We start from the raw sequence: 14,146 nt of genomic DNA on the forward strand, positions 1-14,146 counted from the left end.
TCAAGATAGCGACCTGCACCATAAAAGATGGTCACCAATGCAGAAAGGTTCAATAAAGGTTTTCAGGAGCACTTTCAAGCTATTGCTCCTTTTGGCTTTATGTAGTGCTGGGTACATGCAGCACCTCTGAATAGCAAGTCCTTCTCTTCTTCAAGGTCTGCAACAACATTCATAATAGCTCCTACAAAAAGGAAAGCCCACACAACTTGTGTAACACATACAAATGCAAAGCTAAGAGACGATCAGTGTCTAACCTTCTGTGCGGGAGCTGAAGCCTCACAGAATGTCAGTCTAACCCAACAGATTTCTGCTTATTCCTCTTATCCATGCAAATTTTGGTGCACATATTTCAGTGGGTGGAGTATTTTAAGTATTTACCTACCAGGAAGACAGACAGCTTAACAAAAGGTACAAAACAAAAAGCAGGACTTTCAGAAAAGATCAAATACATCATAAGCTTGGCAGACGCCATAGCCCTGAAACAGCAGTTTGAAACTTGCACCATAACAAATCTTCTCCTATACATTATCTCACAGGAAACAACACATGATAAATTCTTAGCACAATGTGATTCCCCTCCTTCCACCTCCTCCCCACTTCAGAAAGATTTAACATCTAATTCAGCTTTTGACGAGCTGCTTCATCACTGCGGGAATGCTGTTGATCTCTGTCGGAACCCTGCGGCCTTGGACAGAACAAACTGAAAAGGGGGAAAAAACTTTTGGCCGCCTGTAATGATAAATAAATACATTACAGGATACAACTCTGGGGAATGGAGGCTGACACTGACTGAGCACCGTGACCTCCACACTATTGCCAAGTCTCAGCCGCTTAACAAAAGTCAACTTTTGTTTGCCTTCCTCCCCTGCCCCGTTTTCTTAAAGCGCAAACGCAGGATGGAAAAGGAAAAAAAAAAGATAAATTAAACCAATAAAAGCTCAAGGAGAAGTCCCCAACCCTCCCCATCTGCTGCCCAGAGGCACTTGGGTTCTGACAGAACAGTGCTTTAGTCCTTTGGTCTCCTGGAAACTGGGAGAAACCAGTCCACGCTGCAGCAGCAGCAGCAGAACAGGGAAGCTGTGCTGCAGGGAATGCTCAAATCCCTTTAAAAAACGATTTTGCATCAAGATGTGCCTGCCTTCAGGCTAGTCATTGGCTCCCATTTGGTTTTCTTTCTACTTAAGACCCTCTCACAAAATCAAACATGTATGGCAGCTGTTGGGTCTTCACAGTGAGAGGGAGCGATCGATTACTGCATCAGGTAATGCACTTTCTTATTCGTGGAAGCCTCACCCACTTGTGTCAGTCTAGTTCCTAGACTCTTCCTTTCAATACCAGATTCCCATTTCTCTTCAAGCTGATACCCTTCTGATACCCCATGGCAGGGGGCTGGAAATAGATGAGTTTTAAGATCCTTTCCAACCCAAACCATTCTGTGATTCGACTACCTACTGCAATGCCTCCTCATTCTAAAGATGCACAAAGTGATAAGTAAAGTGTCATGACAAAGTCAATAAAGTTGAAAGCCAGGTATGGACTGCAAGTATTAACTCTCATGTCATCACTGTGCTTACCATAACATACTATTCCATTGACTCCTTATGCTTCACAGGATTAAGGTTGATCAAGTAAATTCATGGTCACAGAATCACAGACTCAACCAGGTTGGAACAGACTTTTAAGCTCATCAAGTCCAACTGTTCCCCTCCACTGCCAAAGCCACCACTAACCCATGGCACTGAGGGCCTCATCTACATGGTGTGTGAACACTTGCAGGGATGATGACTCCAGCACTGCCCTGGGCAGCCTGTTCCAATGCCTGAGCACCCTTTGGGGAAGGAATTGTTCTTCATCTCAATCTAAACCTGCCCTGGTGCAGCTTGAGGCCATCTCCTCTTTTCCTCAGGGACAAGCAGTCGAGGCTCATCAACACCTTAGAGCCAAGCACAGCACAGAAAACCCTTCACTAACATTGATAAAGCTAATTCCAGTGCAGAAAGTACCTCACCAGCGTGGTGCTCATCACCCCACTACCTTGTTGAGCTATTCATTTCAGGCACAAAGCTAACATAGCTACACTGCCCCTGAATCCCACACCAGCGTTCCCTCCCAGCACAGCGCAGACACTCCAGCTCGCTCAGAGCTGTCCCAGGGGGACATGGCACAGCATCATGCAAGTTTCCCTTCTGCTCCCTCTGCTCCCCTAAGGAATGCCTCCTGATGGCTCACCGCCACCCGGACTGCTGTGGACACCAGGCTCTGTTCTCACAGCTCCTGACTTGCAGATTGTTTAACTCAGCTATACACCAAAGCACCTATTTAATCCACTCTGCTCACAGTTACTACTATTTAAAAGCTTCGTATTTTCAAGTGTCCTGTGACTACTCATGCTTCCTAATGTTCTTCTTCCTTCCCCTGTCGCCTGCCATTTGTATACACAGGGAAAGCGGGTAAGAGAGAGATGATTCAACTCACCCAAACAGTGAAAAACTCATGATTAAATCCCTTTATCTTTTCTCTCTGGTTTACATCTTTCCCAGTCTCTCATGTTTCATATTTTTTTGTTCTCTCTAGGTTTAGAGGATTTGGATGGTTGCCCTTTGGTTAAAGGCAGGATCTTTCTAACATGTCTTCTTACATTTAAATACTCTCCTGAAGATTTTCCACTGCTTCAACTCTGCCTTCTGAGAGTAACTGGAGAAAAGCATTCTTCAGCTCAGTCAATTTCTTACGCATGTTCTGCTGGGGAGCACTTATTTCATGTTAACTATATCTGTGATCGTCCTGGAGTTGTTTCCTGCAAGAGTGAGCTGTGCACGTTACAGCCTCTATTAGCAAAGGGCTGCTCGATGCACCACAGGGGCAGTCACAGATGGATTTCCGCAGCGGTGCCCAAGGCCCAAGCATTCCCCAAACCACCACTGAGCTCATGCCTTGACCTGCCCATCAGAACAAGACTGACACTTCCCAGGAGAAACTGGGTAAGAAGAAGGGAAAAAAAAAAAAAAAAAAAGGAAATAAAATCCATTACGATGGATTTCATGCTCCAAATCAATCCATTTTCAAAGCTGCAATTCCCAAGCCTTTCACCTAAGTCAAATACAGCAAAAACCAAAAGAGCAGGACAAACCAAAAAGCAAACCATATGAAGAGGAGCTCTACATGTGAACCAGGGACAACAGAAACAATGGCCCTTCAAGTTCAGTCAAAAGCTTTGAATGGGAATTCCTCCCTTTGGAAGCCGATGAGGCCTTCACTGCACTGCGCATCTCACCCATTGCAAGCCACAGCAGAGTGGAACTGCTGCTGTCTGTGCCTCTACCTGGGGGGAAATGCAAAGTTTCTACTGAAGTCAAAGGGGGGCTGGGGAGAGGAATCCGACCTGGATGCCTGGGTGGACACTATCTGGCAGAGCAGCCCAGGTTGCTGGTGTGCCTCCTCCCCTGCCACGGCACATCTCCTGCGTGTGCACACTCTGCACGTGTGTTTAAACAAAGCAGCTGATAAGGAGCCCTTGTCTGTCAGCAGGATCTGAGCCTGCGGCTCTTTGAGCGCGTTGGGGTTTACTTGGCGGGTCACGCTGGCTCCTGGGGAACCGTTTATCACCGCACAAAACTCCAGAGGATGGCGCAGTGCCAGGGTCTTGTCTTCTCTTCCCTTCCCCCCATCGCTGCTCCCCTCCTGGGTATTGATGCTATATCAAAACAAGCCTCCAGTTCACATAGCAACAGAACGCTTTTATAACACCCCTGCATGGGAACGCTCCATAACCCACTGGACACTCACTTGGAGCCCATTAGGTAATTCCAGGATATTTTGCTGGGTTTTGTCAAAAACACCCCTGATTAAATGAGCTATAAAAAGGGAAGAGGATCTTTTGCACATGAGCCAGACTCTAAATGCATCTTGGCACCAAGGACATCAGGGGATTAGTGCACCTATTGGTTCCATGTTCTAAATTTTGCCATTTTCTATCTCACTTGGAATCAAATTGGAGAGTCCAAAGCATTTAAGCCAGTTTGTGCATAATGTAATTGAAAGGAAAACGATGCTGAAGGGATCTGCTGAGTCAGGGTTTTAATAAGACAAAAGCAGAAATTTAGATTTTGGTGGACACTGAAAACTCCCTCTGCTATGTGAAACAGAGATATCTGTTCAGACTGTGTATACAGCTATAAACTAGCTAGGTCATCTTAACTTCATTTTCCCTCATCCTGCAACCAAAGCTTAATACTTCCAGTAAGGACAATGTTCAAGGCCAGTCTGGAGAGTGTGGAAGGAGTCCCTGCCCGTGGCAGGGAGAACTGGATGATCTTGAAGTCCCTTCAAACCCAAACCAGTCTGTGATTCTATGATGAATATGTTACTTCAAATCTTTTCACAGCATGCCCACCTCATCTTTACATTGTGTTAATCCCATGTTTCGGGGCTTCCACTAGTTTGCTAAATCACAAAGACCTGATATATCAAAAAGGATGTGTGTGGGGGGGAATTGTCTCTGAGGATCTTTACTGTTTTTTCCCAGTTCACTGAAGATAGCCATAACCAGAAACAGGACACCAAGATGGGCACATCAGGGCCTGCAAAAACACTGGGTTTTGTTTGCCATAGAATCAAAGAATAGTTAGGGTTTGAAGGGGCCTTAAGATCATCTAGTTCATGTAACCTCCATATACAACATGTCAGGCATTCATGCAGACAACTTTTTAGACATATGTCCCCCAGCCTCAAACCGGCTCAAAAAAATCATCTGAAAGACTCCAGTTTTGCTGTTCCAGGAACACTCTTGACTTCATATGGGCTTCAGCTTCTTAGTCCTTATTCTAATGCCTTTCAGGTTCAGTGAAGCTAAGCTGTGCAGGATTGTTACGAAGCATTAACAGGCTGCAGTGACTCCATATAATCCAGCACTGCCTGTTGAGTTATCACACCCCGTTGTCACCTCATTAGTTGGCAGGCTAGGAGAACACAGGTGCCTCTGGTGCTCACCCTGTGAGGTTGCTCCGGGAAGCACCCGCTAACAATTGCCCATACTCAGGGTCAGCATTGAAAGCCCTCAATACACAGCATAATCTTTGGACGTCACAGGATTTGTCTGATTTTTCCCCAGCAACTTTTTCAGTAGCACACCCATCAACTGCTCTGCCAAATCTGCCTCCACACAGTTTTTGTCTCAGGCTTTCAACAAACTCCCATACTTTATTTCTGGGAACGAACCTGGGAAGCTTTTTGGGGAACACTTAATTCCTTGTTTTGCAGAAATAAAGCAGAACACAACCAGCACGTCTGAAAGGTTAAACACATCATCTATTTTAAGTGCATAACACAAGATTAATGCAGAGACACATCTAGGAGGAAATTCAAAGCCCTAAGACAGGTTCTCAGAATCAGCATGAATAGCTCTCGAAAACAAAAATAAGGGAAACCAACTGTATGCAGCCAACTTGCTGAAGCTCCATTGGTAACCAATTATGCCCTGAACCTTATTTTCAAAAGCGCGTGCATGTAACGGTGTGTGTGAAAATGAACAATCAATAGTACCCTCCATTTATATGACCTACCATGATTGCATCTTGCAGCCATGGTAACTCTGCCCCCACCTGAGGAACCACATGGATAGATACGCAGATACACTGGGCAAGTTCCCACCCCAGCACCTTGTTCCAAGTAACTGAATGACAAAGTCATGTTCTACAGCAGCAAAGTGGTTCATAGAATCATAGAATAGCATGGGTGTGAAGGGACCTTCAAAGGTCATTTAGTCGAACCCCAGTATCCATGTGCATTACATAGAAATAAATATGAACAAGTGCACAGGTTTATATGTAAACAACACAACATGACTGACTTAATCTGTTACATGAGTGGTGATATTAAGGAATAAGCACCAAGAAAAGTTCAACATGCTGCTACTGCATGGGGGGTCAGTGAGGTCACTGCAGTGCGTCCATTCTTCACAGACAAATGCATACGCAGATATGCAACAGGACAAAGTGGTGACACCAGAACTCGAGACATGCTCCAGACAAGAGGAGAAGCAATGCAGTGCATGACTTCACCGATTAACTCAGTTGCATGAACACCCCTGCAAAGCCAGTGCTAACAAGAGCAGGGCAACAAGCATGTACACAACTTTTATAAAAGCATGAGTATCCATTAGCACCAAAATGAGTCAAAAGGAGAGTTTGGGGGAGTGAAGAAACCTTTTACTCCATCTTGTGTTGAAAACACTGTAAAAAAAACATTCAGAAAGCAGAGGATTTTCCTCCTTGCCTTTTCTTAGAAGAAGCCCTGGTTATGTTTCCAATAAGAAGGAAAGGGCAGCCAGTCCCAGCTAGCACTGATTCTGGAATACCTATTTTCTACTAAGAGACGTTAAATGGGAAGTCTGGCCACCAGTGAGATACCCTTTTCATTTTTCCCTGGAACAGGCCAGGAAAAAAGCAAGAAGGAACAGAGGAAGTATTTATTGAGTCTACAGATGCTCACTTCCGATACGTAATGGAAACCCTTTATTTCACAGTCAGCTAAGAGATGAGAGTAAGTCCTACAGGGCTATTTCAAGCCACAGCACTGCTCTTCTGATGTTACTTGTTTCGAGGAGAAAGCTGCACACATTGGAAGAGCCAACTGGGGCATTCAAAGGGAGATGCAGAGCACTGGGTGAGTGTCAGGAGCATCAGAGGTGTTGAAAACGGATTGAAAATTGCTGCTGCTGCCTGCTTCCAAGCATAGATGTTCTAGTCTGCTCTGCAACTTGCACAGTTTCTGTCCCATGCGTTGCATACACACACAGCTGGCCTTGATGCCATTCAGGTCAGACAGTTTTGTCTACTGCCTGTTATTTTGGAGACCAGAGCATGGCATCTCCTGCTAAAGAAGTCCTAACACAATAAAACAAGGCTCTTTTAGCCAGTTTAACGACTGGATAAAGCCTAAACACATCAGATAAATCATTCTACAGCCTCTACATTCATTACCAATTAATTATTGAAAGGGTATCTATTGAGTGTTTTAATATGCATAACAGTAAAGACAATTCCAGTTGCCATGCAACTGGCTGAGAATCATATAAACATAAATGCAGTAGCTTCAGTTTCATGAATAATCTTATTTATCCAGAGTGAAGGGCTCAGCAGAGCCACCACAACTGAGCAGAGGAGTGGGATTTCAGGTGCAGAATTAAGCACTTGGGAACCTATATTTTAGAAATTAATTTGATTATCAGTGTAGCAAAAAAAGGCCAGACCCTTGTATCCATGAAGACAGGTATAGTTGGTCAGACCCTGGAATTGCATCCTACAGAGTGACATGGAATATTTACATACGATGCAATCAAGAGAGGTCTTATTGACAATCAGACATTGCTCAGCATGCAGCCTGAGAAGACTTGTTATTATACAGATGAAAAGAAATGACAAAATATGTATGTGATCATCCCAGCTGATCCCCATCGTTTCACAAAAACAGCACTAACCTGTGTTTAGGTTGGTTTAAAGTACAGATGGCTTCACCAAGCATCAGAGCTTCCAGCACAGATCTGAACTAGGATTGCATGCTTTCTCCCCAAGAAATTTGCTAGAAAGACGAATTTTAGAAAAACTAAAAGATTTGCGAATTTAGGCCCAATATGGAAACTGTTGTGGTAAACAGGAAAATTGTTCAAAAGTTTGTCAAGAAATAGAATTAAACAAATCTAGAAAAAAACTACATTTTGAGATGACCAAAAAGAATTTTTTTTTTTGAGTTATTCTTTCAGTTTCTGCTGGAACAAACTTGACTTTTTGGTTACAAGAAAAAAAAGAAAGAACACTAAATTTTTGCCAAGAGCATAGACCAAACAACATAAAAACAGCAGAAATATCCCCCATGTTTGGAAACAGCATGTAAACACGCTGCTTCAATTTTATCCCAGCTCTTTCTCAAACTCCCCTTTCTCCTGTAGTCTAAACAACCTCATTCAGTTGTTAGCAAGCCCAGCTCCTGCCTTAATACCTAATTTACAAACTCCTGAGCTTGTTTAGTCTTCCTGCTGTACCCTTGCAAAGGCTGCAGTGTGACTTGATACCACTGCTGTCCCGCACCCTTCACATGATGGGATTGTTACTCTCTTTACCTGTTCCACAGTTTTCCCTTCCAGCTCCCTTCCTCTTTGCTGCTGACAGACCTGCCAGGGAGAAAACTCTCTTAGTTTGTAATTTAAATCACCAGAGTGAGGACCTGAACCAAATCTGTGTAAGTGATTGATGGGTTTAGCTGCTATACATTTTTTTTCTTCTTAGGGTTTTGTTGTTGATGCTTTTTTACACCTGCATGCAATTGCTAAGAGTAGGCAGGATGGTCTTAAACACAGCTCAGATTATTCCTTAATCCGCTCAAAAGAAATGTTTGGCATTTAACTTTTTTTATAATAAAAGGTATCAATTAGGAACTGTCAATGTTTTCAGTAGGGATATCTAATTACTGTAACTTGCTATAGGCTATCTTGTTAAATTCTAGTTGAATGACTAAATATTCCTGACAAGTTTAATGCATTATTAAAGGTGTAATTACTTGGTTATTGCTCATGTAATTCTGAGTTAATTTCATGACATCTAAATTCATCATTTTTATGTTTATTGAACTTTGGTAAATTCACTTCTAGCTACTGCTTGATATTTACACCCTGACTTCCTCTACTACTCATATGAACTTAAAGGAGAATGATGCTGCATTTTCTCAGCAGAGCAGGAGAAATCATGAGGGGGAAGGAAGTAATAATCGTAATAAGTCTGATTTCTCTATCAGTTTTACATTTTCCTCTGCTTTCCTTGCCTGCTGCCATTTGCTCTATTTTCAACAGAAGAAAATGAGGCTACAAGTTTTTAAAAGAACTGAAGTGAAATTGTGACCCCATTGAAACCAACTGCAAAGCTCCTGTTGTGTTGAGTAGAAACAGGATTTTGCCTTTGGGAACCCTTTTTCTGGGAGGAGAAAGTGAACTACCCAAGGGGCTCTGGGATACAGGACTTCAGCAATGTCAGCATCAGTAGTCAGATGCCAAAGGGATGTCTCCATGAGTCAGCCACTGTAACTTCCACTCACTGCATTTGGAAGGAATATTTAGATGCATTTGAAGTTCCCTTCTCCTGCTTTGCTTCCTCCCTACATGATGCCTTTTTTTCCATCTTTGATTTGGAAAAATGACCTCTTGTGATCCACCAAGGACATATCTTTGCTCCCCAGGACCCATGCTCTGGTCCCACAGATGGTGGGAAAAGTAAACGCTGTCCATGCTACAGCTACCAAAAGAAAACCCTGACAAGCTCAAGCGCCATCGCCATACTGTCAGTGAAGCTGAGGTTATAAATCTCGCTTCATTCCCATTTGGAAGAAGGATCTTCAATTAAGCAAAAATTGATTTTCTAATGATTTTTTTTTTCCTGCTCATGATTGGTAGATTGTTTGAAATTGTTCCAGTCCCACAACAGACAGACAGAACAGTTAAACATGCATCACACTTGACAGCAGGACTGATTTTAAGTCAGTGAATGCAATTCAGCCCTTTGATTTTTGGCAAGAAGTGCAACAATTATGAAGGAAGAAAGTATTATTCTAGCTCAACATTGCAACTATCAAACCAGTCAGAAAGCAATGAGAAAACGCAGTGGGGTGCTGGGAAATCACTTCTGATCTTATGGAATCCCTCACTATTCTGCATTGCACCTAAGGCTGAAGTTAGTGCACTTTCCAATTAAGTAAATTACTTAAGTAGTTAGTAACAGCTGAAACATTAGTAGAGACTTGAATCAGATTTTTGGCAGGTCAGATACCACACTGTCATTGTTGAGAATGGTTCTTAGGAAATTAGGGACCCACAATGAAGTTTTCAAAGCATATTTAAATTTTAGCACTGATGGAAGGCTCAAAACTGATTGAGTCAAAGCCCACTAAGCTTAGGTGCAGTTTTTCCATTAATTTCAAAGCCCTCTGGACCAAACTCTAAGGCATACGCCTTCTTTAAAATCACACTTTTTGATGTGCACAGAGAACAATCAGAATAGGATTAAAATCCTATTAGATGTGAACTAAACTAATAATTTAAACCTTACTTTATAATGCTACACTGACAGGCACTGCTTTACATTCTAAACTCTACAGATGTAGTTCTGATCCTACTCATTTTGCTAATAAGGTATAATTAAAACTGAGATCCTTACATCTACAAGACAATACTGTATGTCATTATCCATGTTGTGTTAGTGTTCAGTGGTGCTCACCTTCCAAGCCAGGACACAGCTGTAACAGGTACCATACGAACACAGGACAAAAAGACAACCTGTTTCCTGAAAGGCTGCAATGCCACTGTCAAGAGTAACAGGTAAAGGGAAACTCAGAAAAACTGAGGGTGCAAAAAAGCTCACAGATGATATTGCTTGTCAAGAAAGACAAGAGACAGCAGAATACTCGCAATTTAATCCTTGTTGTAACTTTGCGGGCACCATAGCCTTGAACAAAACCCTCAGAGCACAACTGGTGCTTCTGAGCCAGCCCATACTACAATCACAGCGTTTTTCAAAGCTGGATGATGATAAGTCTCTCCTTTAATCCAGTTTAATCTTTTTCATCTACAGATGATGCTGGCCAGGACAGTCTAAACCTTGCTAGAATGCATCAGTAGAAGTAGGCACACCGTTCTCCTGATGCAATCGAAGTAAATCCCATTTTCTATCAGTCTAATAGGGAAAGTTTGGAGATTTTTCAGCTTGCATTTCCTAGTATGTTAATTTCATCATTGCCCACATATTATTCTGCTTGATCTGACCTGAATCTGACTTATTGCATTTCCCAAACTACTTTTCACTCAGCGGTTAATTAAAAGATTTGGTCCCTGACACACTGCTTACAGCCCTTATTGGCACCCATTAGCCCAGCTAGACTAATTCTACTGAAAAGCAAACCTCCTCCTGTTCCCAGGGTCAAAAGTTCATAGCCAATTCCCTAAATCTTTAACATTCGCTATTAGTTCATTATTTGAACCTACTCTGTGTAAGAGGCTGTATTCAAATGCAGGCATCAGAAGTCATTCCAGATATCTTCTCGCACAAATTCCTCACCTGCCAGTTCACTCCATCACTGCCTATACAGCGCTGCGACGGGAGAGTGCAAGAGCTTGGAATTCATTTTTCTTTTACCTTGCTTTGAGTACCTTTTCTTAAATAAGCAACTAACAAAGAAGGAAAGTGCATGTTCTAATGCACACGAAGCAATAAACATTTGCATTGTGCTTCAAAATTACCTCAGCAGTTTATTCTCCTGTGCACACCCAGAGTGCAGCACTGCCTCTGAGGCACATCTAGGACTGAAATCCATACACAGGCATCAATATTACACTGAAAGCAACAGCACCAGCATTCTGAGAGTCCCATTTAAACAGACAGTCACAATTCAAGCCCAGACCTCAGCTGAGACTGTAAACAAATACACACACGTGCTCACACACACATAACCGCAGTCTCTCACACACACATGCATGCTTACAGGCACACTGAGTTTCATCCCATTTTAGAGATAATAAATAAACCACAACATTGAGATTTGAATCTAGGTGGTAGAGCCCCCAAAGCCCTGAATCTCTGAGAAATTTGGCTCCTGGGCTTTGGTTCAAGCCCATCTTTACTGTATTGAGACAAAAAGTTCACTTGGGGAGGTGTGTGGGAAGAGAAAAAGGCAGAGTTTAATTATTAAAACTATGCGGCTGTGCAAGCATCCTACTTAAGCTGTGCTGTCATTAAACTCAACCTTTACCCCTTGAACCTGGTGTCTGGAATAGCTCAGACACCAATGATGACCTTATGTATTTCTTTTAATTATTGTGCAGTAACCTCCTCCAGCTCACTACAAGCCCTCAGCTACTTCAGGCAAAGACATTCTAATGATTTCGATTAAATCTTGGCCTCTCCCCAACGGAACACAAATTAAAAGCATTACTAGGAGGATACAAGCTTCAGCACTTGGAAGTGTTATATAAAGAATGGGGAAAGCTGCCAAGAGCTTGTTGTCATTTCATATGCAGCGGGGGATGATTAACCCCTTGGTGGCTTTTCATACCCCGGGAAGATCACACATCGGGCTCAGGGGCGGGAGGGGAGGGGTTCCCCTCATGACTGTCCCCCATGTTACACTTCGAACTCTTTTTAACCTGGTACTTGGGGAAAATGCTTCTTCCAAGAAAGCACTGTGCTATTTAGGGTCCAAAATCAGCCCTGTTCTACTGACATAATTTGGAGAAGAAAGGTCTAAGAAGACGACAAGTATCATCCAAAGTTCCTCTAATGTGTCCTATACAAGACTGCACTTTCACAGAGGATTTGCACTTTCCCATATTCATTGGCTCAGTAGAAATCAGTAGGAATCTGTGCAAGTTTGAGCACAGCTCTACTGACACCCACCACTTCAGCTGACAGACCAACTCTATCAGCTGGTGGCAGGAGCAAATTGCCATCCTCTGCCATCCCCTGATCCTCTAGCAGGGATAACAATACATATTTTGCTAATGTAATGCCATCACACTGTGTTGTGTCTCCTGCTGCCAACATTAGAAATGTAGGTTCAAACTATGAACAAAAGGTGTTTTTGTTTTACATGAAATTGCGGGGGTCAAAGCAAAATCTCTCTTTTAAAAGCAGCTTATACACCATTTTGTTTTAACAGCAAATTCAGATGATTCGGATTTAAAAAAAATCCACAAACTGGGATAACCACTGAGGAATGCTCAAATCAAATACACAAAAATCTCACCTGAAACAACTGTTTCAAAGTATCTATGCAAGAGTGGGAACTAGGCAAACTTGGTTTAGATCCTGGTGTCATTATAAGCAACAGAGACTTTTATGTTTAGCCTCCCTCCACTTACTTTTCTATTTTCTATATTGTATATGTAAATAATGAATCTAAAGGATTGAAATGTATTTTCAGATCTTTAGATAACAGAATTCTAAGGTAGGTACAAGACCAAACTGCCCCTAAGATGGAGCAATTGTCAAATCAGACATCAAAAGCTTCTTTACCCAGGTTCCTCTATGCAAAAAAACTTGTATGCTTACAAATCCTGAATCTTCTCCTTCACATGTGGCTGTTAGCACTCAGGCAAATGAAGAAAAGCTATGAAATCAGCCCCATCCATCCACTCACACCCACTGTGCACAGTGATAACTGAATACATGGGTGCCAGGTCGTATCCGTCCTGTCTTCCAAGGTGCCACAACGCCCCAAGGTACAGACATGCCACAGAGTCTCATGGGTGATGCAAACCAGAGGGTCAAAGTTAATTAGGTCAAATAAAAACGTACAATCAGGGGGAGAAAAAATTGCTCAATTTAAGCTTTTGGACCAGTATTAAAAAGCAAGAGAACAAAAGCTCCTCAGCAAAACCTTACAGCATCCATTTAGAAAACCTATTCTGAATCATGGCTGGGACAAGACCGTTCCTGGGAGGTGGCGTGGGGGACCTGCTGCTGCCCTGCAATGCTTCATTCTCCAGATTGATACAAACAAAATCAAGGGAGCACTAAAGCAGCAGGGGATTATTATCTCTAGAGATAACTACAAACAGTTTCATTTTAAAAACAATCAGCAGCATCGTCACTGTATTTCCATTTCTCGAAGCACAGGAATGTGATGGAATATCCAGCTCATTCCAGAAGTCAAGAGTAACTTTCCCCTTAAAGAAAAATCTCTGTACAAAGAACCAATTCACTTCATCTGGTCAGATTTTCTAAGATACCATTGTGCTGAGCCAGTGCTTCCCCTCTGCTTGCATCGCACTAGCCCTAGCAATCACTGGTATTGCTATTTCTGCCCAACAGTAAAATACATTGGCTGCATCTTCATTTCAAGGTAAAGCACACTATTTCCTAAAGGTTTCTCCTTATGGCAATGCCAGCCTAAACACTAAAGTCTGAGCAGCCGGGCAAGAAGGGAGCACGGATTCGAATAGCTACTTGCTTTAGACAAGGTGGTTTTGACCCAGCCAGCCGCAGCAGCACAAGAAGGGGTGGCACCAGCATGGGCACCGACACCAAAGCCATGCATGTGAAAGCCCCAGAGCAACACATCGCAGCACATCAACCACACACCTTCTGGCCTGGCTGAAGGCTGCTAGGAC

At 42.8% G+C, this 14,146-nt stretch overlaps 1 long non-coding RNA gene across 1 annotated transcript; it reads left to right on the forward strand.

Moving 5' to 3' along the window:
- Window positions 1-446: 446 nt before the first annotated feature.
- Window positions 447-4,987, forward strand: LOC134159290 (uncharacterized). The gene is made up of 3 exons (XR_009963104.1): window positions 447-1,261; window positions 2,575-3,800; window positions 4,838-4,987. It is a non-coding gene; the product is annotated as an uncharacterized LOC134159290 (long non-coding RNA).
- The last annotated feature ends 9,159 nt before the right edge of the window (window positions 4,988-14,146 follow it).

This window comes from Pezoporus occidentalis, unplaced genomic scaffold, assembly GCF_034315485.1.
Source record: "Pezoporus occidentalis ecotype Australia unplaced genomic scaffold, CSIRO_AGI_Poc_V1 ctg144, whole genome shotgun sequence".
Taxonomy (NCBI): Eukaryota; Metazoa; Chordata; class Aves; order Psittaciformes; family Psittacidae; genus Pezoporus; species Pezoporus occidentalis.